Below are 26,696 nucleotides of genomic sequence, written 5' to 3'. Positions count from 1 at the left end.
ATGGAGGTGCAGAGAGGCCGAGACCACCCTTGGGGGGCTCGGGAATCCTGGAATGTTGCCAGAAGTGTCTGGTGGCTGGACTTTGATCCGACACAGGAGACGACACCTGTATGAGGACTGGGAGGAATTCACTGGGTGAATGGTGAAGGGATAAGTTAGTTAGAGTGTAAAACACAGGGTTTAGGATTTCTGTACAGGGGGGTCTAAAGAAGTAAGATGGAGGAATTGGGGCGTGTCCTGTTCTTCTTCTTCTTCTTCTTAGCCTCCATCTTCTGTGGTGGTGGTGGCACTTTGGGATTGGTTATTACTAAAAGTGCACCGGTTAATAAGGGTAGAAGGTATTGGGGAGAAATGATAAATATTGTACACGTAACTTCGGGTATAAAGATAAGTGACCGCCCCGGGGGCTCGCAGTGTGCCCATGGCTGGCTTGCTGTGCAGACCTCTGTCAGGCTGAAAGAAAATCTTTTAGATAAACAATTAATAAACACCAAGACCGAGACAAGATCAGAAGTCTCTCCTCGTCCTTTGAAGCGCCGGGCTCTTCAAGGCCATCTCTGGGCCTTTCCAGGCCACCTAAACAGCTCACAGAAAACCTTACAAGCCTAAACAGCCGAAAACCTTACATGAAGGTATAGAAAATGAGATGTCCCAGCAGCTTTCTTAACTGCTCAAGACCGTTCTGGACTTAAATTTATTTGGCACAGTGCACTGTTAACTGAACCTTTGGAAAACTGACAGGATGGGAGCAGAGAGGACTTAAAGCGCTTATATCATTCAAAACAAACCTGTAAAACAAAGTGAAAGAATGGAGACAAAGTGATTTATAAACTGAGAAATGACTCTTCAGGTGTTGAGTCTTGGCCTGGATTCTGCTAATCAGTAGTGTTGCCTTTGTTGCCCATCTTGTTTCCTCCACCCTCTTTGGTTTTGGGGAGTCAGTAAAAAGATTCTATTTTTTAAACCCCTCCATTTAGAGAAAGTCTGAGGATGTGAAAACTTCAGGAAACTTCTCCTACTTTCTTTGCAAACCTCCTGACAGGCAGCAATGCTCAGAAGAGACCCTGCAGCAGTGTAATTTTTGGAGCTCTGCCATGAAGAGATTGCAGGGATGCTCTTGGCCTCAGGCAGATGTCGGTGCTGTTGTGGGTAACAGGACCTGAGACACAGAGTTAGCTGAAATCACACAGTTTCTGAAGGGATTGCAAGAAGCTAATATTGAGGAGGCCCAGTGAGAAACTTTGGCAAGCTGAACACAGTTTTTGTTTTTGCTTTCACAATGATGCATCAAGGAGTATCTGGGAATTTCATATCTGGGCTGAAAATTATGTGTAATCAATAGACTGTAAGAATATATCATGATCCTCTTGTATGTTTAAAAATTAAACCCTTCACTATCTTTAGAGTAGGAACTCTCTGCCTTACAAGCCCTCTCTGTGATCCTGGGATTCCATTTCACTTCTGACAGTGACAATGACAAAGCTTTCCTCTGTCCTTTCCCTCCTTCCATGCTTGTGGTGTGTTTAAAGCTCTCTGTTACATTTCTGACTAATGTTTTCTTAAGAGATTTTCTGAATGTTACTCATGATCAACTGAATTTGAAAGAATACAATATTTCTATTGTGTAATAAAAGAGGATAATTTTGATAGGTTTTATATATTAGGTAATCAGCTTCACAGATGATCAAAGATTAACTTTAAATGGATGCTGCTAAGAAAGATCTTCAGTCTTAAATCAGCTTTTCTGCTTTAAACCTTTCTCTTTAATCCTCAGCTTCAAGTAATTTTATCAATAGATACATTTGGAAAATCTTCTAAACTACAGAAGTAGAATATAATCAGATGACCCTCAATGCTATCTTTTCTTTTCTTGAGATAACTGCAAGAGAGCATACTTTGTCTGCTTATAAGCTGCCCTGTACATCAGCAATGATATAAAATTATTAACAAACAAAATCTGGATCCTTTGAAAAAACAAACTGAATGAGCCTACAGCCTTTTTTTTTCAGTTAAATAATATTTCAGAGACATTTCTAGGTCAGGATTTAAGGCAGCACCTCCCAGCATACGTGTGCAGGACTCATTGGGGCTGCAATGACCATGTCCTGCACTGCACTCAATGCACCTGGACAGGAATTGAAGATAATCAGTTCCACCAGTTACCTCATCTACAGCATAAATATTTATGCAGTGGCATAAATAGCACCCAAATGCAGGCTAAAAGATTTTTTTCTGAGATGGTTTGTATCATCTACGTTTTTCTGAGTAATCTTATTTTTGCTGTTTAATACCTAATTATCTTGCTTTAAACTAACAGTCTTCTGAGCCATCACGCTTAGGGGAGAGCAAAGGGTGCCTACAGTGTACAATTTGCTCACCCATCTTTTTTGATCAAATTGCCTCTGGAAATGCCCATCTCTCTGCATGAATGCAGCCTCAGTGAAACTCAACAATTCCAATCACAGGAGCTGAATCCCACTTTAGGAATCAGATCATTAACTCAGCTTCATTGGGATAAATCTGGAGTAGTCTGAGTTGCATTACTCATATTATGCTGATTCACCCAAGCCAATCCCAACCTCAGCATGCTTCAATCAACTCCAAATACCCAGCTTAGTAAGGAAACGTTAAAACCAGATTTGATATGAAAACATTCCCTGAGATCCTTGCCAACTGGTGCAGTATCATATCCAAAATAATGAATAATAAATGCAATAATGGCAAAATGCTATCACTACTGCAAAAAAAATCCACATAAAATGAGAAAAACTGATTATAGGAAGTGTAATGAAAGGAAAGAAAATAACCAGGATTTGGAAAATATTTTATGCCAATTTTAATTACTTTTAGCCTTGCTAACAGCAAGTAAAAGGTAAACAGTTTTCAAATTAAAGTAATCTTTAAACCTCAGTATTCTTGTTTATCAGATTGGGAGATCTGATTTTACTGGTATTTAAATTGGGTTTGCAGATATATTACTCCACTATTTCCAGTGCAGTTAGTCCTGATTTGTAGAGTGTAAGAGAAAATACAATCCTACACTCTTTGTTTTGACAGTATGCATATTTTTCCGTGCAATTTAAATAATCAAATTCCTTTTCCTCCTTATTCATCGGTCACATTTCATGAAGTTGGTAAATACTTCACAACTCCACTAAACAGCAGAAGAGGCGTTTGGAAGAAAAACTACACATAATAATTAAAAAGACAGAGCATAAAAAACTACCAGAGCTGTAGGGCAGCATTAACATTATAGATAAATTCTACATTTCTACTCAGTAATAAAAATAAAACCTGATAAAAACTGTCACACCCTGTGCTATGAAGGCTCAACCTGCAAAATCAAACTGCAAAGAAATGAATCAAGATGGTTATAAACTGCTCTAGAAAAGGCCACAGAGCCCACTTACACATTTGAGGTTAAAACATTTAAGATGGATGTTACAAGCCCTATGTTTCTAGGAAGAATAAATAAAGAGGAGCTGAGAGAAATTCCTGACTGAAAAATAAATGCCCTTTGTTGTGTGTATCAGATGACAGGTACCAATTGATGAAGACTTCATATAGCGAGAGAGCAACTAAATATCTCAGCTGAGTATTTTTAACCTCATGTAATAACAAACTTGAGGAGCATCACTGACAAGGAAAGCAGAGGAATGGAGGCTTCCCCTCAAACCCATAGTGCCTGGTGTGCACGAAGAGAAAAGGATCATTTTGCAAAAGTTCTTCAGCGTGTTCCTCACAGAACGCTTTGCCCTGCTCAGTTCTGAGACTCTCAAGTACTAAGAGGATCAACTGTTTCACGTGGGAGATTCCTTCATAACCTACTAGCTCTCACTGTTGGAAAGTTTTTCCTAGTATTCAGCCTCAATTTTCTGTTTATTTCTTCACATAATTCTAGGTATATGGTTCTTATGGCCCAGCAGTGTAATTCAGGATCAAAGTCTTAGTCTTGCCTTTTACTATTTTACTGCCCTCTTATAATTTACAGCCTGCAAAACTCACTAAGGAGATACTCAAGTGACCAACTGAAGAAGAGGAGGCATTTCCATGCCTTAGCATGTTACCTGAGGAAAGAGAACCTGTGATACATTACTTACATTACTTCTCTGAGTAGGATGCAGTGCCAGGCACAGATTTGCTATCCTCCTCTATAACCCTGCCCATGAGCAGCATGATTTTTTTTTTTTTTTTTTTTTTTTTTTTTTTAATAATATACATCTAGGGCTAAATCCGACTCTGGTTCCCCTTAGCTGAGCATGTTAGGAACAAAAACACTTAGCAGCAGTACCTGGAGCTATTGGGATGGCTCAGAGCAGACACATAACATTTCATTTGACCTAAACTTGAGTCGGCACCTGAAACAAACTCAGGTGCTCAGAAAGTTTTAAATTCTCCCTCAGAACTTTCAGGCAATTTTTCTTTAGCTTGTCCCACCCATCCAGTGTCAACTGATGAAATCACAGAAACAATAAAGGTGCCATGGTAGTTGCTTTCATTTATTCCTTGCTTATTGTTTGAATCCCATCTTGATGGTGCAGAGCATGTTGGATTACAAGGAAATACAGACAAAAGCAGAATGATAACACGAGTGTGCCTATTTTTAAATGGGTTAAAAGTGGGATGGTGGCGATGTGCATCAGGTTCACTAATTTTAGATCAGAATATTAGGAAAAATTATAAAATGGGCAGAATGCGCTGCTCTAGTAATGCCTGTATTTCCAAGACAGGTTTTCAAGTGCCTCTCTGATCAGCAAATTAGTCAGTCGTCTACCAAAGAGAAACTGAGAATAAAACAATGCATTCAGTGATAGGATGAACAGAGAAGTGGAACAGGATCTTATGGAAATACTTTAAAAACACAGATTTTTGGCATTCCAGACAGCTGTGAGAAAATAGGTTTGGTTTGTGAATGTTCAACAAAGCTGAAGTCTGTCAGCTCAGTAATGTGACATGTTTAACCCAAACACTTCTACACGGATTTGCACGGGGGATTTTTTAGCACTGTATTAATTCAATGAACCATGTAAACTTGTGGTGTCAGAGTAAAACTGTAGCTATATATCCATGGATTTACATCAGTACATATTTATATTTAAGAGATTTCAAATAGGCTCATATTGTGAGTTGGTTTAATTTTTTCCGAATTAGTCGTGTACAACCTGTATTTTAACAGTTCTCATCTGAATTTCAGGGATGTGAAATGGTTATAACTCACTATGAACATGCAGTACAGACAGCACACTCCTCATTTCTTAATGGAGTACTGGGCAGAAATATCTTACAACGTCTTTGGAAACATTTACATTCTCCTGACAGCACAACTTAATCCTGTTAACAGGAGTCTAGTGGCACAAAAGGCACAATCTGCAGAAATGTAGTGTTTCACAAGTCACCAAAGATATTTAGTTGGTGTCAAATTATGTGTGGACACACTAAAGGAACATTTCAGTTCTACTCATCTGTAATGCTAAAGCTCAGCACTTTACTCATAGATAACAATAAGATATTTCTGGGTTGTGTCCTGGTGTTTCATTACTCATTTGAAAAATGCATTTAAATAAATGTAACAATCTCTATCAGGGAGAAAAATAGTTGGTTTTGTCCCCATATGCACCATTGTCACCATTATTACTTCTGAAAATCAAAATATGCTAGAGTTAATGGAGTTTATATTAATGCTGGACCCAGCCTTTCAAAATCTACCCAGAGGACTAGTTCTCCAAAGAGATATTACCAGTGGTGCCACATGTGTGTAGGAACCACAGGCAAAGAAGAACAGAATATGAACATATTTTTCAGAAATTTCAAGAGCACACAGACATTGCTGCCCTGACCATCAAAAGCTGCTCATACTTTTAATTTCCTAGTAAACAAATTGCCATTTTTACAAGTGTTGACATTTCAGCAACATTCATTGTTCTGAAATCATAGGTGTTTAGAAGAATATTTATCAATCATTTCCCAAATCCAAGGCCCCATCCCACAAACACAGGAAGGGTTGTGGGATGAGTCACACATGTAAATTCAAAGCAGCTCCATTGTCCAACTAATTATTTTTCACAGCATGAACCAAGTGCATTTTGACAGGCACGAACATCCACCTCACCCAGGTGGGAGTGGAAGATGAGGCCCATCAGAGAAATGCTGCCTCACACGTAAATAAGGGTAACTCCATTCCAAAGGAATACATCTCTCCTGATGGAATAATAATTTCCTTGCAGAACATACAGAAGTCAATCCTAATGCAGAACTGTAAGAAACAGTTTCTGCCATTTACTCTCTGCAGGATGTAAATTAACTTGAAATCCTCCGCAAGTGTTTGGGCTGTGAAAGGAAGAAAGGAGGGGAGATGAAACAAAAGAGAGGAGCAGTCTTGACTCCAGCAGTGAAGCAAAAACACTGTTCCAATTAAGGTCCACACTCTGAATTTCTGTAGCAGTCCATGAAGCTGCTCTGTGCTTCACAAGAATGCTTGTGACAGACTGGGAGCCACACAGGCACATTCCCATCCTCAGCACTGAGAGGCTGTCATGAATATGCACGCAGCACAAATAAAATGACATTGTTTATCCTACAAAGGATGATAACCCCATCCATCTTGTTCTCTTGCTGTGAGATGCCTGGTTTTGTGTATCCTTCTGAGCTCCTGCTCCACCTGTGTGCAGGCTCCATCCTTCCTCACCCATTCCACCAGGTATGATCCTACAGCTGTATCCCAGCACCAGCCCCAGCCCCAGTCCAGCTGCCTCACCTGTCACCTGTCACACCAGAACTTGGAATACTTTGAGAGTGACAACTGTTCTTCTGAGATGGAGCTGACATTTATCCATCGAGGAGACTTCCATGGAGAAGCTGCAAAGCCATCTTGGTAAATTTTAAAATCGACCCGCTACACTGTAAGTAATGAATACTTCTTCATCATCATAATCTTCTTGTAAAATAGGTAAATACTGTCATTTGCACCTTCCATAATTCGGCCTAAAACACTTCAGTGTCTTTAGATACCAACTGGGCACCTCTGGAAAAGCTGAAATGAGCCTGGGACAGAAAATTCCCTCTGAGGCTGAGCTGACAGCTCACTTCACCTCCAGGTCTCTGGCTGCAAAACACTTCAAAGTTTACAATCCCAGGCTGGGGTAGGTACCAAATATACACTTTGATATCTGCCATGCTTGTTCCCTCTATCTTGCAAATATGGTGTAGGAAAACTTGGGTCAAATTAGATGTAAAATGCACTTTTCCAAATTACACACCAGATAAACAAGAGAAACTCCCACTTGCTTTAAAAGCAGTTATGCTCACCTAAGCAAAGCTGTAATTTGGTTCCTCTGTTCCCAGATACTTATTTCTTAACTAGCATCTTTCTAGAGAAAAATATTGGTTTGCAAAGCTGACAAAATAATAAAAATGCAAGGGGAGCTCACAGACAACACCCAATATATTTGAAAATATTAATTTCTCTCTAGTTCGCAATCAAGCAGCTTATTTACATAAAAAGTGTAAACCAAGCAATGGACAAATGCAGGTTAAACAAAACAAAAAAAATCAAACCAGAATAAATCAATTTGAATCATACAGAAAATTGCTAACCACTTGAAAATCATATAAAGTAGAACTGCATGATGAATCACCACAAAAATTCCCATTTAGAAGAATGGACTTTTTCCCTATCTTCCCACAGCACTCTGACTTTTTACCTCTGAAAGTGCTTTAATGAATTCTATAAACTATTTCCTTGGCAGAAGCCTCTGTGAATGAATCACCAATGCTACAAAACGGGGAAAAGACGATCTTCAAAATACCAGAATGAACAGACTTGCAGCTGCTCAGGTAGAATACACACAGAGAGGAGAGCTGCTGGTTCCACAGCACTCTGGTGGTGTGCATGCGCAGTCTGGTCTCACCAGTCTGTCCCAAAGGAGGACACAGAGCAGCCTTGGTGACACTGTGACACATTTCTGAGACATTCCTTGAACCAGGAGCTCTTTGGGATATTGTGCCTCACTGTTAACACGGAGGAGCAGTAATGGACTGACCAAAGAAGCACAGTTAATGGAAATTAAAAAACAAACAAACCCAGGTGCTACACTGACTAAAATTCATTGTTTTTAAGGAATTTATTCTAGGATGCAAGTTTTCAAGAGAGTGGGAAATATCCAAGGGACAAAGGCTTGCTTTTCATTGATGACCTTGAATGTTACTGCTTGTTACCCCTGGCAACAGTCAGAGAACAGCTGGGTTTCAATAAAAGAAAAATGCAAGTGAGAGCAAGGACCAATACCACCAGTGAGTTTAATTACCCACTTTCATGTTGGTATTAGCAAGCGGTTTCTGGGGTGCTGGGATTTTTTAGTGTTAAATCCATGGGGATGTTAACACCCTGTGCTGTTGCTGCTCCTTATGGAGGGCTGGGTGTCTTTTTTAGGAACAGGACGCTCTGGCAGTCCTGGATGGGGCAGCTGCCCCTCTCTTTGTCCCAACCCTTGTTGCCTTCTCGTCTCCAGAAGGCTGCTAAGCCCACCATACCATGGATCTGCCTTCCCTAGCACCAGTGTCTGATATTAGCCATCAGAATAGAGTAAAACATCCTGTATTTCAGGGAAATAACCAGGAATATTTATCAGGAAACCCAGGCAGGGATTGAGACCTGCTTTGGTAAGCAGTTACTGTGCTTTCCTTTCTTGCCCTCAAGAAATAGTCAAATTAATGATCCCATTTCCTGACAAACCCAGAAATTCTATTAATTTTACTGATGAATCCTAATACAGCAATCACTGCCAAGAACTAATTTTGGTGTTGGATGTGTGGTGAAGCTGATGTAATTTAAAAGTGTAACATTGTAAGATATGTAGTGACATAGGATTGATTGATAACCAAAATTTAAATGAATCACATGCCCAATCACCTGGAAAGGTTAGTAATGGCCGGTCAAAAAGAAAGGGGTGAAAACAGGGGTGTGGGACATTTTTCTTGGATATGAACACAACAACATCTAAAAAAGGTGTTCAACCAATCTGTAAGAAAATCTACTCAATAAAGTCTCCACAGCTACCAGCTCACAAGAATCTTGGTGATCTGCAATCTCCAAATCCATCAGCTTTAGGGAAAGCTGGAATTGTTTCTCCTAAATGATTCAGTCATGTGATTAAAAGGAAACAGGTGTAAGATGTAAGAGTCAGGGAAGAGATTGTACTTTGGGGCTTTGTTTGATCTGAAAAGCCAACCATCTCATCTGTTGCATTCATTCTCCTTTAGGAAACATTAATCTGCACAGATGGTGAAACCCAGTAAATCTCTGCTACCAGCTGCAGAGTGGAATTTTTAATGAAATGGGAGTTAAAAGGTTTTCACAGAAAGCACTAGAATCACTCCTATTATTTTGTGTGATGCCCAAATTACTTTGACTGTTATTTGACAACCTCTGTGCTGTAAATACAACCTCCATGTGGGTTCAGTCACTGCCCAAACACCATTTCAAAATGGCCTTTGTTTGCCAAAGCCAGACATTGAAAGCTTTCCAGCCGAAGAGAAATAGGTTATCCACTTATAACCTGTTATTTGGACACTTTATTTTACCTTTCTCTGAGATTTAAAACAGTCTTGTCATGTTTGTAAACTGAAGTGAAGCAGGAGGATGAAACAGAAAATAGGATTTATAAAGAAAGGTGACACTTAAAAGCCCCACAGTCACCACCAGGTTTTCATCCTTGTGATGTAAAGATTTTGGCTGAAGAATGTATGCCAGCACTTAGGTTTTTGGATTAAAAAAATCACAACAAAACATAGGAACAAGCCAAAAAAAAAGGAAACCTGAACTAGGAGAATTATAAAGTAACAATTTGGAACAGACTTCCTTGCCAATACTAAGTCAACCTACAGAGTATGTGAATTAACAGTTTAAAAATCATAAAACTAGAGATATATAAATTTTACCTTGAAATTCCGGTTAATAATGTGATTTCTTTATTAGCTGATGATACCTTTGAGAATAGCATAATTTCTATTAGAGAATTCCTCCAGTACTTCTTTTATAGGACATTAGAATTAATCATATTCGCTGAGCAGGACTTTACACACATGTGCAGGACAGGTGCTTCTCTTCCTAATGACAGGTTATGGATTTGCCTTTCTGAAGTTTTTTTCTCTGCAACTCTGCCATTAAAAAAGTTTTGCTTCAGGGGTTGCAGGAATATAGGAATATATTTAAGACACAGTTTTGCATTTGTATTGGAATCCTTAAGTGCATGTATGGGAGCAGTCACAAACGTAAATTTAGTGTAAATTAAATGAAGGTTCTGAATGAGCCATAATCCCAATCAGAAACACATTCACAACTGTGAAAGCAGTAGGGAGTTTACTACCAGAGGGACCAAATCCTGTGATAATCGCCAGGTTACACAAAACTCTCTTCATTGGCTTTTCCTGCATTGTGATGCAGGAACATGGAGAACAGAAAACCAGAAAACAAAACAGATAAAGGGAAAGAAATCTTAAAATATACCCAAAATTACTTTGCTATTTGTTATTTTCTCTAAAAATACTTTAAACACTTTTTTTTTTAATTAATAATTGATATCTAGGCCACATTTCCAATTAGTTTATTATGGGCTTCTTCATAATCAGTACAATAGAGTTCTAAATTGAGGAAGGATAATACAGAATGCCTGTTTGCGGGAGCAGAGTTTCAGGCTCTACTTCTGCCTCACCATCACAGTTACCTCAGATATTGCAGGAAAACCAAGGTTTTGGGAACAAAACTTATCTTGCCTTCCTGTGTCACAAAATGAGCAAATTCAGACAGGGGCGAGAGTCAGTATCGTTCATGTGACTTCAGTGGGGATGAAACCTGGCAATCCAGATAGAAAAAGAAAAGAACCAGGAGGTGCTTTGGAAATTAGACAAATTCAGGGCTAAATTCTGAAGTCTTTGCTGTGTTGTATTTTAAAGCACTGCAAATATGATGATATAAGTGAGTAAGTAAGAATTTTACTCCTGGGCACTGAGGACTTGTGTTTTACCTGCCTTTGTCTACTGGTTAATCTGGTCAGAACCAAAAGGCCAGAAGTTCATAAAATAACCCAAGGGCAAGGTAAATAGTTTTGAAAAGAATAAATGATTTGTGTTATGTGTGTGCAGCCTCCATGGCAAAGGTGCCATCAAAGCGCTGACTCAAACCAACTCAATCGGTTAAAGTACTATAAAATATGAATGCAGAGGGAATAGATGAGATCTTGATGTGAATAATAAAATAGCCTATAAAGTACCTGAAATAAATCAATCTTCCTTTCATGCAGCAAATACAAAATGCAGTATATTTTGTAATAACTCTGGATGAAAAGAAAAGCCATTCAGATGAAGATACAATATTAGAAGTCTATTTAATCTAGTGGAGGACAACACTGCCCTAAGTGATCATTTACTTCACAAAAGTTTAATAGTCAGAGTTTAAAAACTAATTCAGTCCTTGAGATGCAAATAAACACTTGAAGTGATTTTTGAAAGGCAAAGACATATTCTGGCACTAAGTTCTGTTGATGGAAATGGGATTCAGAACATTTGTAAATCTTCATTAGGTATGGAACTATGTTGAAAATATGGTCCCAGGAGTCTTGCAAAGTTTCCTCTGAAAATTCTGTAACGGGAATGGCTTTATGTTTCAGAAAAAAAAAACAAAAACAAACCAACAACAAATACAACCCCCCCAAAAAAAGAAAAAGAGGAATAGCTTTGTTTGTCTTTAATTAGTCATTACTGTGACATTTATCTCTATAGTGCAGAAAAAAAACCCAGAATTTATGTTTTTAATTGTAATGAGCAACAAACATTTTGCTGGAAAGTAGAATAGGGGGGGAAAACCCCACCAAATCTATTTCAACCCAAGAACTCCTACTAGAAGCATCTGGCTTTACTGAATGCTCATCAGGAAAACATTCTTTTAGTTATATATAATCTACAGGTGAAATTCATGAATGAAAAATGAAACATATCTGACAAAAAAAATCTATTTAAAAAATCAGTCTTGCTTAACTCAAAATTATTGAAAACTTAGAAGAATAAGCATCTTATCTTATTTCTACAAATCTGTTCTCTGTATTATTCTGACTATATGTGAAGGTACAAATAAATATCAAAAGCTACCTAATGATGTTTACTTCGTATTCATTGCAGATTCAAAAAAGAGAAGGGTAAATGGAGAGAAAAGTTTGACGATTAACCTTTGTGAGAAACAATCCAAATCACTTTCTGAGAGCTTCTTTCCCAACCTGAAATGGGAACAGCTTATATCCCTTTTAGAGAAAAATGAGGTTCCCAAAATATGTTTTCTATCATTAGCTTTAACTCCCATTCTGAATGTGACACCTGAAATCCTTGGCATGTTTTCAAGCGATACCTGAGGATTTTCAGCCTCCCCAGGAAGCAGTCAGTCGTACTCTTCCTCTTTCAGGACGTGACATCTCCCCTGGGAAGGCACAGCACAATCCACCATGAGCAGAGCAGTTACCCTGGATGTATCCCAGCAACTGCAGATGCAGCACATTTGTCCTGGGTGTGTTTTTCCATATTTGTCCTGGGTGTGTTTTTCCTTATCACACCCCTGCCTGCTCTGGTTTGCCTTCCCAAGGACTCAGCACAAGCCCTGCCCATATCTACAGGCAGTTCTTGCATTTTCCCACGGCGCTGCTGTGCCAGGAATGCCCTGGTTGCTTCTCCATGAGGGTCAGGAATCCCCCACTCCCCGCTGAGCCATGATTTTAGTGGTTCAGGATTTGCCCTAGATAACCTTAGGAGTGCACATTTGCATTTCAGTAATACTAGTGCAAATCCAGAATTATGCTGGATTTGTGTTTATCTGCGACAAGAATGTAATGTACACAGGGTTTTTATAAGGCTGAGGTGATGCTCTTCCATGTATAAATGAGTAAATACCAGTTTCCTGAAAACATTGCTCTTGTAGAAATTATTTAAGGACAAGATGAAAGAAAAGAAACACCTCAGCCAATTCCCAACTGGAATTACCAACCAGAATTTTTTCTGATCACTTTATCTATTAATTCTGTTTCACAGCATACAGCTTCAGTCTCAGCTGGTTACCAAACTTAGATTATTCCTTTTATATTTTGCTTTCATAGAAGACACTGCCTCAAGGTCTCATTTATAAATGAGAAAGACTGTACTACAATTCTCAGCAATAAACAGCAAAAATGTTGTCTATGTGAATTGCAAAATATTAAACATTCTTTCATTAGACAGTAAGTTTCCTTCCATTGACATCTATCGAAATACAGCTGGAGAGCAAGACTGAGTGCACTGCTTGTGACTGAAGCAGATGTGCTAAGCCCTGTAGGCTGCAGGCCCTTGCAAGTCAAGGCAGAACCCTGAAGGAGGAAACAAGAGATAACAGTATTATAACAGTGTTATCTCTTGTTATGTTTTATTTTTGAGAAATCGTGCAGGACCGTAAGCGCCTGTGCAAGTCTGTGCAAAGCTATGATTAAAGCAATGTTACTAGTAGACATAAATGTTGTGGTTAGTGCTATTTTTAGTTACAGCTGAAAAGGTATATATACTGAGCTTTGTAATCAATAAATTGGCTTCATGCATGCAAACCAAGGAGTCCTCGTCTCTATCAATCACTGTCAGACATTAATAGAAAATTAGTCTTTTGTGAGGGTTATTGGCCCACGACATATTTATCTGCCGTGCAGTTTGTGTCAGCAGGTAACTGAAGTCTGACTGACACAAATAGCCATGATAGGATCTACTATTATAACTGCCAGTAAATTGGGGCTGGAAAATAATAAATGCAGCTGTATTCACTGCATTTGATAGGAAGACCCACAAGAATCTGCACAAATTTATCAAACGTCGCTCCATTGGAATAAAAAGTGTGTTTTAAAGAAAATACTCTTGAAGATCACAAAGTTTAGTAAATTATAATTGCTAAAAAAGGCTGTTTGGTTTTAGATAGCTCATCATTACCCAAGCAGTGCTATTTGTGGAACAGAGATTCCCTGGCGCTACAAATTTTGTGACTTATAATACTTGTCCTCCAACCTTTTCCTTGAAGTGGCTGAATGCTCCAGCCTCAGGCATTTGTGTTAGGAAAACTCCGCCAAGTGCTGGGGAAAGTGGAGGTGATGACACCATTGAAAAGAAAAAAACCTAACCAAAACAAAATAAAAACCAAATGAGTAAATTAAATGATGAAACAGACAATGTAAGTAGTAGCAAGAGGGGAAAAATAAGCTGGGAATGAAGGGGGATTCTTGTGGGGTTGGAGAGGAAAAAAGGACTGTAATCAAGAACCTCCAAAGTGATTTCAAAAAAGACATTTTGCTGCTTTTATCCCAAGCAATTACTCAGGACCCATCTCCTGTTAAACCATATATGAGACAAAGTAAGCCACCTAAAGCATTGAAAATGAGAAGCAAAGATCTATTTGGTGGACAAAACCTCTCAGCGCTTGCAAGACAAGCAGAAGCTTTTATTTAACGTTGAGGCTTGTTGGAACACAGCTGACGTGTTGCTGTGCTTACAATAAACAGCTTTTGGGGTTTTCCAATGCCTCAGCTTTGCTTCAGTGTGTTTAACACCTGCAAAAGCTGTTTATTGCCTTGTATACTTCCCTCATCATGACCACTATCCTTTAAGTATGAGGCTTTATGGTGTGCCTAAGCAGGGCAGGGTACAAGGCACCATCGACGCTGTGTGCAAGCACAGATGAAATAAATCCATGTGAGGACCACAGACCATGGAAGTAGAAAGATAAGCCATAATAAGGCAGTGCATTTCAGTGATTTCACAGGCACTCTGCTGATTGTGTAAAATGTATCCTTGTTAACTGAAAGCCACTCTACAACCCCATCTGCAACTGCCAAAGAAAGATATATGCATTCCAAGAAAATTATTAGGGATCATGAGAGACAAAGCCAGAAAGGCTCATAAAGGGCATTGTGTGTATTTTACTTCAAAAGGCTTTAGCTAAGGTGCTTTAAAACAGCTGCAAACATAAAAGAGAGGAACACTGAGAAAGTATTTAAATGAGAAAATGTGATATTACAGAGAGCTCTTTCTTTGGCAACAGAGAAGCACTACCTGCACTTGCAAGGAACCTTTTCTAAACAGATACCAAGACCTGGAGAAGATAATCAAGGCTTTATAGGATAAAAGAGAAGTTTTACTTCCTGCAACAGGCAGAGATAGAAAGATGGTGCATTCAATGCAAATCTTTAAAGTTATTTTGCAAGTATTTTTACTTTGGTCAATACATGACTGTATCAAGGTATGCAGGAACTGGGTTCAAGAACAAAGACTCAAAGTGGAGTCCAGCATAACATCAAATAAAGCAGGGACAGACACATCTCACTACTGCACAAAAACTCCAGTCTCACTAGAATTCCTGACTTATGTGTAACCCTGTAGCCCAGAGAAGAAAGAGAAGAAAGGCTTACTGGAAAATAGAAAAATAAAGCTGACATAAATAATGTCTTAAATGCAAAGGCATAGGTCCAAATACCCTGCTTGGTCTTTAACGTCCCAAAATATTTCTGCATATAAGGCGTTTTACAGCTATTAACATGAAGTTTGACAATTCTCATTCAGAAGAAATTATGAATTTACTACTCCTCTGTGGGGTTTGTTTTCTTTTTTTTTAATATCTTCCTTTTATTTAGAACTTTGTCTGTTAAGTGGCTTTTCCATTCCTAGGAGATTCTAGTGACTATTTTACTTTTCCATCGGGCTAATTCATTAAATCGTGGTATTTAATTCAGTAATCGTTCTTTAACTTCCAGTGATTTCTCAAGACAAAACTCACCATGTTCTACTGCAGAAACATAGACATCACAATTAAAATTATATTAAAATAATTACAGCTTCATTACATTATGCTCTTTTTTTATACATGGTTCTCTTGGGTGTTGCTGCTGTTGCTGTTGTTTGTTTGCCTTGTTATACATATACATATACATATACATATACATATACATATACATATACATAGAATTTTTACTTCTTTTCCCATATCTTCGCCTGAAAGCACCATAATTTTGGAGTTATAACAATTTAGAGGGAAGAGGGTCACATTTTTCATTCCAAGAGAGGTTTCTGCCTTCCTTAGCAGACACCTATCTTTCAAACCAAGACAACCTTGTAGAGGTTTTTCATTAGCACAGCCTTCAATAAGCAATCATATTTTGGAGTTTGTGAAGATATTCCTAAATGTGTTTCTGATATTATATTTTTGGCTTGTTTTGTAGGGTATGCAGGGTAACCATCTGCAGTCCAGGCAGCCATACACACACCATGACAGTCATTGAGAATGAGGGATTGGTCCTTTCATGATGATATTATCCCTTCACTTGCAGAGGTGAGCATTCATCATGAAAATGGTTTCAGACTTCTCCCTACTAAATAATCTCTCCTCTTTCCTTGCACTGTTTTGGGACTGCAGGAAAAGGAGGAGATGAAGCAGCTGGACACATATAAACATCTTGGCAATATTTGCAGTGATATTCTAAGGGGAACTGAGCAAACCTTCAACTTCACACAGCACTTAAAGAACATGGCATTGGAAAAATACCAGTCCATACAAATATCCTACTGTTTGGGCAGAGGTTTGCCCCAAGCCATGGGCACCAGTGCAGAGATGGCCACAGACCAACAAGCAAATATTGCAGGATCTTCTAAAGCAAGAAGGAAAACTCCTTAGGGTGAGAGACTCTGAGAGATTTCTATCCAAGCAATGTCACATTTTTACTAATTTAATAACTTAATTTTGCTTATGAGGATGAGTCCTCAGTGCTCCCTGAAAGGTATTGAAAATTTTGCATTTCTGCTTGAGAAAACAGCAGCCAAACACTGTTGTGGTGATGTGATAGGTGGCAATCTGCAGCATATGCAATTTCTTCCTTTAATATACATCTACCTGTGAAATTCCCTGTTTATCATTTAGCTCCTTAGCTCCTGTCTTCACAGACACTGCTTTTAGTAAGTGCCTCTGATTAAATATACTGCAAATAATTCACTATAAAAGCAAATTCACTATAATAGCAACTGTTTTGAGAAGTTTCCTATTTTCCCCACACTAACTCCTTTATCTCCTGGCCAGTTTTATCCAGCTTTGACAAAGAAAAAATCTCAGTATTTTGTGAAAATTGGCTGGAAGAAAAGAGCAAACCAACTTTGTGCTGAGGACCAGGCAGGTAAAACTCCATAATACAGATTAGTATAGAGCTCCTGTCAGCAGCAGTCAACTGGGCAGTCAGCAGGAGCATCCACTGGCACAAAGCACTTGGAAATAGCCACAGCATCTTCTGCCTTTGTCTTTTAATGAAGGGATCTGTGGAGTAGTGGAGAAGTGATAATGAGAGACAGAGACTAAAATGAAAGAAGCTAAAGTGAGATTCTGTAGAACACCATGCTACATTATTTCTTCTGCTTATGGAACACTTTGTGTTAACAGACGACTCGTCACAAAAAGGCCTCTCAAAAAATCAAACAAGATAAAAAAAAAATCACATGAATCACATGATGCTAGTTCAAAGGCTTGGGAGATTAGGTTGAGACAAATGGGTAAGTAGATGGCACAAAACTTTGCATGATAAGAGGAATATTCTGTCAAAAACTGGCATGCATCCCTGTGCTTCCAAACAATATTCTTCTGTAAATATGTATCTATAAAGGAAATGTGGTGTAAGCTGTGAAAAATCAGGATGAAACATCCATCTGGTCGTGGGTAGCCTGTGGTTTGCTTTTAGTGAGAAGGTTTCTAATAAGACAAGACAAAGTTTTTAAGCCTGGAGCTGAGATTTAGGGGCATGGATTTCCTGTTGTGGCTGATGAATCCAAGGATCTCCGATATCACTGCCTTCTGTCCATGCCAAATCTATCTCGGCAGGGAGGTTCTGAGGGCAGAATTTCTGTCTCCAGCATTCAACACGTCACTGGGCAACATCAAACCAGGAGGGCTCTTTAACAGTGTTTCTGTGCTTCTAATTGAGCAATACTGAGTAAATAGCCCCATATCTGTCCAATAGTGATTTACATTCCAATCCATCTTCGTGCTACAAAAACCACAGCAGCTCTGTGGTTTTTTAGTACCATACTGAAGGAAGAGATCACAAATGTATATCTGCATCATTTCAGTCACTCAAAAGTAGCTATTAATGTCCATCACATAAATAATATGCTTAACCAAAGTAAACACACAAATAGAGTTATTTGGAAGGGCCGTGACAATATTTTAAGTACATTTGTATGATTTAAAATAATTCACATTTTAATCTTTTTTTTTTTCCCTTCAAAGGTTTCTTTGCTCAGCACGTTTGAACACTGTTTTTTATAGAGGTCTTAATTAGTCCTATGTGATACAGGACTAGAGGAAATACACAGATAAAGCTAAACATTTAGTGAAGGCAAAGGAACTTCAAAGGACCTTCTAAGTGCCACCTCAGCACAGCTGTGCTGCCATTGGCATAGCCCTGAAGACACTGTGATTTAAAGTCATATATGTGATGGGTTTCTCCGTACTCTTCGCAGAGTGGCAGGAAAAGGGGGACTACAGAAATGTGAGTGCACAGGTTTAATATCATCAGTAGCCAATTACTGTGTTGGTATGTTGCCTCCAGCTGCTGGCTGGGACACAGAAGAAAGGATAAAGGAGTAAAGGCTAAAGCTGTTCCTTTTTTCTTTTTAATAATTTCTTTTTATACATCTTCAGGCAGAAAAGAGACACAATTAGTTCCTATTAGCCCTTGCCCACTCTTTTCCTTCCCCTTCCTCCTCATCCCAGGGTATATCCCACATGCATCTCTGTGTCAGCATGACATATTACTGTGCTCTGTGAAACATCCTCTCCTGCTGAACAGCCTGCCTGACACAGGTGGCACTGAGTTCTTACAATGAATAAGAATGCAGCACACTCTCTTCTTCTAGAAAATGCTTATTTTCATCATCTTCTTCACATTCTCCAGTCCAAACTGCTCAATGATTTTTGGCAGTCAAGTTAAACTTTATTTTCTTATTTTCCCAGCTTAAAAGCTAAAATGTCCATTGTCAGACCTACCCTGGTAGTTTGGGTCTGGTTGTTGTTCAGGATACAAGCAAGGACTTGATAAAAAATACCTTGCTGGAGGTAGAAGTGCTCAGTTCTAATTGATTCTGTTGGAAATTACATAACACAGACAAAGAATTACTGATTCAAACACTTACTAAGTGACACGGCTACCACACTCTGTCACTTTCTGTACAGGAACAACACTTACCAAATAAAAAAGGGTACATGCAAAAGGATTATTTAATCTTTCCAGTTTTCTTATAAGGCCTATAAACTCCTATAAGCCCACTGTCCTTTATAGTAAGAGCAGTTTTATACCCCAAATTTATGTACATTTTTCTCCTCTACTGCAGAACCATCTACTGATGCTTTCCCTCAGCCTGCTGGATGACACACAGCTTAAATGCTCCCACTCCTTCCCCTCTAGATCCCATGCCGATCCACAGATTTCTTTTTGATTATTACACAGAGTTCATTGATGACAATTTTTCAGTTTTTCCCCTTAAGCTCCTTTCTAGCCTCTAATCCTAAAATACGTTGTTTCATTCTTCCATCTATAAGCAAACTATGCCTGCTTCAGTTTTCAGCCATCACAGATTAACACTTCTGGGATGAGAAACACTGAACTTGCACTTCTCTCCAGCATCAAATGCTACTCAGAACTGGGAATGGCACCAGTGTCATTTATCTCACAGCACAACTGATGCATGTCTTTAACACAGTACCCACTCCAGCTGCAAGGCAGAAATATCTGCTGAATATCTGGTGATTTCTTGATTTAACCATTTTGGATGAAAGTGAGGAAAAAATTAAAAAAAAAAAAAAAAAAAAAAAAAAATTAACCTTTCCCCTCACTTCCTCAATGGGTAGGTTCAATTTGTGAGGCCTTGACAGCTCCCACTTCACAGCTGGCACCAGCAGAGCTCTTTGGAAAGCCAGATCAGCACCTTGCTGCCACAAACACCCTCAGCCAAAGCGTGGCACCTTCCCAGAGGGGCAGCAGGCACCTTACACACATTACCAAGTTCCCACTCACACCCTAATTCACACTTTCAGAATTCCAGAGCCATTTCAGCCACAGGGGATGGCAGCCACTAGTAGCCACCGTAGCAACAGAGCTGCTTAAATGTTGAACATCACCATCCTAAAGGATGGACTGACCATAACAGGTAACTAACATTTGCTTTCTGAGAAGAAAAAGTAATCTTTGATATACAGAAATTGCAGAAAATGCAGTTTGCCATTAAACTGCAAACATAGACTTGTAAATGTTGAGGTCAGGATTTTCCAGGAGGAGAGTGATGTGGATTCTTATTAATTCTATTTAGCATGGCAAGGCTTTTGCCTCATGAACTGGTGGCAACTGAACCTTGAATATGCCTGCGCCTTTTCCAGATATCCTGACCTTGGTAATATGATTCAAATTCTCTGTACAAAATGACATTGAACATCCCCATCCATTAGAGTGGGCTCTCAGTTAACAATATTTCACTGAAGTTGTGTCAAAAATACACACTTTAAATAACATATATATATATATATATATATATACACATATATATATATCTATTATTGCATTTCAATACATCATACATTTATTAATGTTTGTAACAAGAAAAAAAAGCAAAGAATCATAATTTTTGAGTCTAGGAAATGTGATTTAACAGTGCTAAAATACAAAATTATATTTCATTTAAAGCATATGGTGTGAGGAGACCTGCACACTTTTAGTATTACAGCAGGATCAGTGTGAGAGAAAAAAATCTTCAGCCTTTTTCATACCAATGACTATAACCCCAAGTAGAGAATCATGTACACAGACAAGATATATGTTACTCCACTTCTGCAAGGTTTGAAATAAATATCTAGGTTTATAAATAGACCTAAGTGCAGGATGAAATAAATCCAAATAAGATACTATCAATGCAGCCCATAGGGTCTACTAGAAAATAGGAAAGGGGCATTAAGAACAAAGTGGGCAAATTTGAAAATTCTTTTGAATATATCAAACTGTAGCTGTGGGCCAGCTGCTGCTCCAGTCTTTTTTTTTTCTAAGTCTCATCATTAGGAACTGAAAACTGGAAAGCAACTTATTTAAATAAACATAAGGAAGGAGAAAGGATGGGCAAGGCCTTTGGTTGGGATCTGTTAGCCCAGCTTCAATAACATCTTTAACCTTCTAATGGATCTGCTGCCCAATGTCCAGAAAAGCAGATCCTGTTGATGTTTCTGATGACATCCAGAGAGTGCATTTCCAAATAAAAAAGGGTACACCTTTGCAAGGACACCATGGTCTGCTTTGAATCGCTGCATAACTACACCTGAGAGACAGTAACATGATCTGAAATGTCCTCCTGCCAAACTGAGATCAAATCCCAACATCAGAGCACAACGCTGTTCATGGAGTGAATCGTTCTCCAGGTCTGAGATCTCCCAGGAAACTTCCCATGGCAGGTAAGTGAGCTTGTTTTATGGCACCAGACAAGATTAAATGTCAAGCAGATCAATGAAGAAGCTGCAGAAGTACATTCTTGTGCCTGTCCAGGACTCATTCCGTGGGTGATCTGTGTCAGAGACAACCAGAAACTGAGAACACACACAGATGCCCATCTGAGACTTCACATATCCCAAACTGATGCAATCTCATGGACACTGAAGCAGTAAGGAAAGAAAGGTCCTGATATAAAGTAAGGTGCAGATCCTGAACTTGTTTTCCCCTGTGCATGATCTACTAACATCAACGTCTGCAGTCTACATCTGAAAAAACCCAGTATTTTTTTCCTGTTTTAAATTCCATATTGAGGGTGAAAAAACAAGTTACTTTAACCTGCTGGTTCCACTGCAAGTTCACTCACTAACACGCAGAGCATGCAGAACTGTAGAAGAATTAGAAATGGTAAACAACTCTTTAAGCAGCAATACTATGCTTTGTTTTTTTATTCATTAAAGTTTTTAAAGTTTTTTATGTTTGCCTCAGACTTTTGACTTCCCAAAGCTACTCTACATCAAAAATGATTACTAAGACCTCTAAAAGTATATCACAAGTCAGTTTACAGATGACATTGATGTCTTATTGCTATCCATTCCTCCTGGACCATTTATAACATTTAATTTTTTATATTCCTGCAGTGCTGAAATATGGTTCATACCAGTATCTGTCCTTTTAGTAATCACCAAAGCAAACCTTGGCAGTTGTCATATATTGCACTCTTGAGAAAAATGCTAGTAATACTCTGAATTGATTGAACAGCATGGAATCAGAACTAACTGGCAGAGAAACCATTTAACTGATTTCAATCCATAAATCTCTTTTCTCCTACCCTGTTTTAGTTTAGAAGCTGCTGAATGTAGCCATTATCTTGTAATGTATAGAATGAACCAATTATTTATATGAATATTAATTTAAATACATGATTATATTCATTAATGCCCCATATGAGCAGGCAGATGTGTGGATCTTGCTGATTAACTTTCATTTATGCACACTGAGCTACAGAATAACAGTCCTTGGCCAGCAGACATCAATTCCTTTTATTTCCCCAGGGATCAACATCAGGTATAATGTCCTGGCTTGCCTTAAAAATAAAGTGGTTTTAAACAGAACTTTACCTGCTTTAGGCAACAATTTCAGTCCTTGAGTGTGACCTAAAATGACTCATAAGACATAAGGGCACTGATGTGGCAAGGTTTAATTACTTGGCAGGGATGCACTCGCTGTCTAAAGCAAATGCTGCTGCTCAACATGTTTTTACGAGAAAAAATAAAAAAAAATGTATGGCCAAGAACTGTACTGAGTCTTAAAGAATTCTAGAAATGGGGCTTTTGAAATCAGGTCCACAGAGAACCAGGAGACCAAAGTCAGATGGGCTACAGGAAGGCAAGGGACAGAAATTGGGGGACCAAAGGCAGAGCTCTTGCTGCAGAGGCAAACTGAGGAAGGAGGCCCAGCAAAGGACCAGGTCAGTGGGAAGTGGAGTGGTTTTTTCATCCACCACAATCACCCATGACAGGCTGGAAATCCCTGCTTTGGAGATTGAAACCCAAGGTGCTTCCTGCCTGAATATAAGATATTCTGCTGTGCTGATTGCTTTGGTGCTCAAGTGAATACAAGGCAAAAAGAGCAGAGAAAGTAAAAGGATGCCATTCTTTGTGACATGGAGGAGTGTGATTTGCAAATTAATAAGGATTGGCATTGTTTATCAGAAAGGGCTGTTTATCTGAAATTGACTGCTTGGTAAATTCATTAAAATGGATAACTAAGAGACAAAGCTGGGTCTGAGAGAGAACTGGAACCTGGGGAGTTTCCTCAAAAGCAGCATTTCTTCTTCTGCATGTAAACTCACTAAATATCTTGTGCTGAGGTTCTGGATCTTGAAATCCAATTATCTGTGTCAATGACACTCAAGGCTTCAGGACCTGCTAAGCCACTTTCTCAGGAAATGGAGAATCACACATACAGAATAGGAGCACAACTCAGAATAACATCTGATGGTGCTTGAATTGTAAATGTGTGACCTGATACTGCCCTAAAATCATTGGACAGCACAAAAAGTAATACATCACGGGTCACTGCAACCTTATTACAAAAAAGTGGATCAAAGAGGTATAAATATTTGGCAAATAGCCCTGTCATCCCTTTTACTCCTGTGATGTATGTTAGAAATAATTCATGCTATAAAAGAATGTATTTTATAACGATTGTGAAATCCAAACAAGTCTCTGACCACGAGCAGCCCATAGACAGATGTCTACTTTGGAATGTTGAAATTCCTGAAGGCAGCAAGAGAACAATACCCCGTTTGCCTATGAATAGACGTGCCCAGGGCGATGATGACCGTTTTCCTCCGGGGTAATCAGGAGTAATCATCACCCCTCGACTGATACCACTGTGTTACAGGGCTTGCAAGGGTTTTTCAGGGGTGAAGAGAGAGACGAGAATCTTGATTCTATGATCAGAAGGCTGGATTTATAATTTTATGATATATATTACATTAAGACCATACTAAAAGGAATAGAGAGAGAGATTCAGAAGCTGCTAAGCTGAGAATAGAACAGGAATGAATTAACAACAGAGCTCTCTCTGATTCTGTCTCAGAGAGAGCTTGGTCTTTGATTGCCCTTAAGTGTAAACATGCAACATGGGCTAATCACAGGTGCACCTGTTGCATTCCACAGCAGCAGATAACCACTGTTTACATTCTTTCTCTGGGGCTTCAGTTTCTTAGAAGAGGTAAAAATCCTAAAGAAAGGATTTTCCACAAAAGATGCCTGTGACACCACTGAAATAACAGAAGTTGCCAGAAAGATATATCTGAACACACCACTTCGCCTGACATGAACAGCGCCTGCCACTACTCAGGAAACAGCAACTGTCCTGCCCAGCACAGTGAAAGAAATTCTCATGAAAATGCGGGGTTACAAAGGAAAGCCGGGCACCTCGGCCTCAGGCATAAAAAACTGTATAAAAGCTGGAAACAGCATTTGTGAACAGAGGGGGATGCCATGCGATGGAGGTCAGACCCAGGTTCACCCGGCGCCGATCCCGGGCTCGACGCTGTCGCTTTGGCTGTGGTGGTTCTGAGGACCGTATTTTGGACGCGGAAAATGATAAATAAAAACTTTTCGCATTTTTTATAATTTGGCTTTTTGACTGATCATTCATAACGCTCCTGAATGGAATGGGAAGAATTTTCTTAGCCTCAGACAAGAAATAACTATTAAGTTGCCTGCTGTGTGATGGCCACACAGATTGGGCTTTTCTCCCCTTGTAGGAAAACAGTGATGATGTCCTTTATACCCTTCCTATCAGATAATTTCTTCTCTTAAGGAGAAAGAAAAATATTCCTTTATTTCCAAGCAGTCCAAAAAATAGTAGGAAAGCCTCAATCTGGTTTACTAGAAGGCTTTCACTACAAACACTGAAATAAAATAATTTAAAGGAACTAGAAAGGGATGTGATTAAATGGAAATTTTAGACACAAATTCTGTAGTGGAATAGAACACTTTTGGTCTGCCAAGGTGAGAAGGGAGAACTAAACAGGTAACTGGTTTACAGAAATTAACCAATGCTCCCCACTAAAAATAAAGCCGTGGGGAAAGCAGTGGCAAGGTGTGAAAGGAGTAAGAGGAGATATTAAGTCAGTGATTATATATTGGTCTTGGATTCTGTTCCTGTGGATGAAGCTAATTTCCAAAGTGAAGCACACGAAGTAGATATGTTGCGTTCAAAATTAAATAAATATTTTTTAAACCTGATAAAACTGAACTTCTAAATTAATAGCAAAAAGAAATTGTTAGGAATTTGAAATTACTGTTCCAAGAACAACTGAACTGAGTATTTCCTTCCATCTTGCTCTCTCTTACAGCTTGAGTCTCCTCCCAGCCCCTTCTCCAAAAGAGGTTTATTATTGTGACTATGTGCAAGTAGCTGTCTTTCTTGTTCACTGTGCATGTAAGCTAGCTTATTATAACTTTGATTTGAAACCACATCAAATCCCTTTTTTATTTATTCATTATTTTTCTTAGGATCAGTTCCATAAAACCCTTTCATATACAGCATAATCACAGTCAAATCTTCTCCAAGAAATTCCCTGGCTGCCACAGCAACTGGTTCTGAGTGCTGAGAGCTGAAGTGTGTCAGCCCATATGAAACACACCTCTATTTTTAACATACAAAAAACATTACTGAGGAAGTGAACACAAATACACTACCTGCCAAATCAAATCCTCTGTGAAGCAAAGAATGAACAAAGAATTTTTCATAAGGTATCAAAATTGCAATCTTTTTTCTCAGAGGAGAATTTTGCTTTAACCATTTTGGAAGTCTCTCAAGACAAATCACAACAAGAACAAATCCTGTTCTTGTAGCATGATAAAAGGTCACCGGCGGCAGTATTTGTGAGCAAGGTAGGTGTTAAAAATAGGTTAGAAATTGTTGTAAAATAGTTGATAGATCATTAAGCATGTACTGTTAGTTCAGTTATTATATTGTAAAGGGGTTAAAAGGATAGTTATAGGAAATATGGTACTCAACTTACCATAACACACCTTAGCAAAGTGCATCACCCCACAGCGAAACGAGCCAGCCTGGACAGAACTGTAATGGGCCAATCAAGCACCTTAAACCTTCATGCAAATGAAAGATCCAAAAAGAAACCAATCCAAAGGGACAAAAAACAGGATAAAAAGGGGCTTCTGACCCACTGAATCCTTGCCACTCCATCTGGGACATCGGGGCCATCGCTGCTGAGCAGCCCCAGCGCCGGCGCTGCAGCATCCTCGACGGGAACGCTCCTGCTTGACCTGGGCCCCCTTGCTGTGGGCCTTTCTTTTTATTGTAATAAATGATGAAATCACTTCAGTACCAGGAGCCTGCTCTCGTTTCTATCAGTAAAAACCTCATCACTGATACAGCATCTCCCACTCTCTCAGTGCCTCCAAGTTTTATCAATAATCAGACATTTGCTTCACTGTGAGCTGGTACGAAAACCCAGCTGACTTCTTAGAACTGCAGAAGGCATTGAATATTCTGAACCTCCTGCATTTGAGTCACTGACAGCTTCCATGTCCTTGAATTTCATGTTTTGTCATTCTGTAATTTATAAATTATATGAAATGTGTAAGCCTTTGTGTACAT

General features: G+C 38.9%; 1 protein-coding gene across 2 annotated transcripts in view; it reads right to left on the bottom strand.

The window, feature by feature from the left end:
* Positions 1 to 26,696, bottom strand: part of CA10 (carbonic anhydrase 10) — a 155,239-nt gene that overhangs the window by 57,131 nt on the left and 71,412 nt on the right. The window lies entirely within an intron of this gene.

Source organism: Ammospiza nelsoni, chromosome 19 (genome assembly GCF_027579445.1).
Source record: "Ammospiza nelsoni isolate bAmmNel1 chromosome 19, bAmmNel1.pri, whole genome shotgun sequence".
NCBI classification, from domain to species: Eukaryota; Metazoa; Chordata; class Aves; order Passeriformes; family Passerellidae; genus Ammospiza; species Ammospiza nelsoni.
The sequence above is the reverse complement of the archived record's forward strand: the minus strand, read 5'-3'. Positions and strand labels throughout refer to the sequence as shown.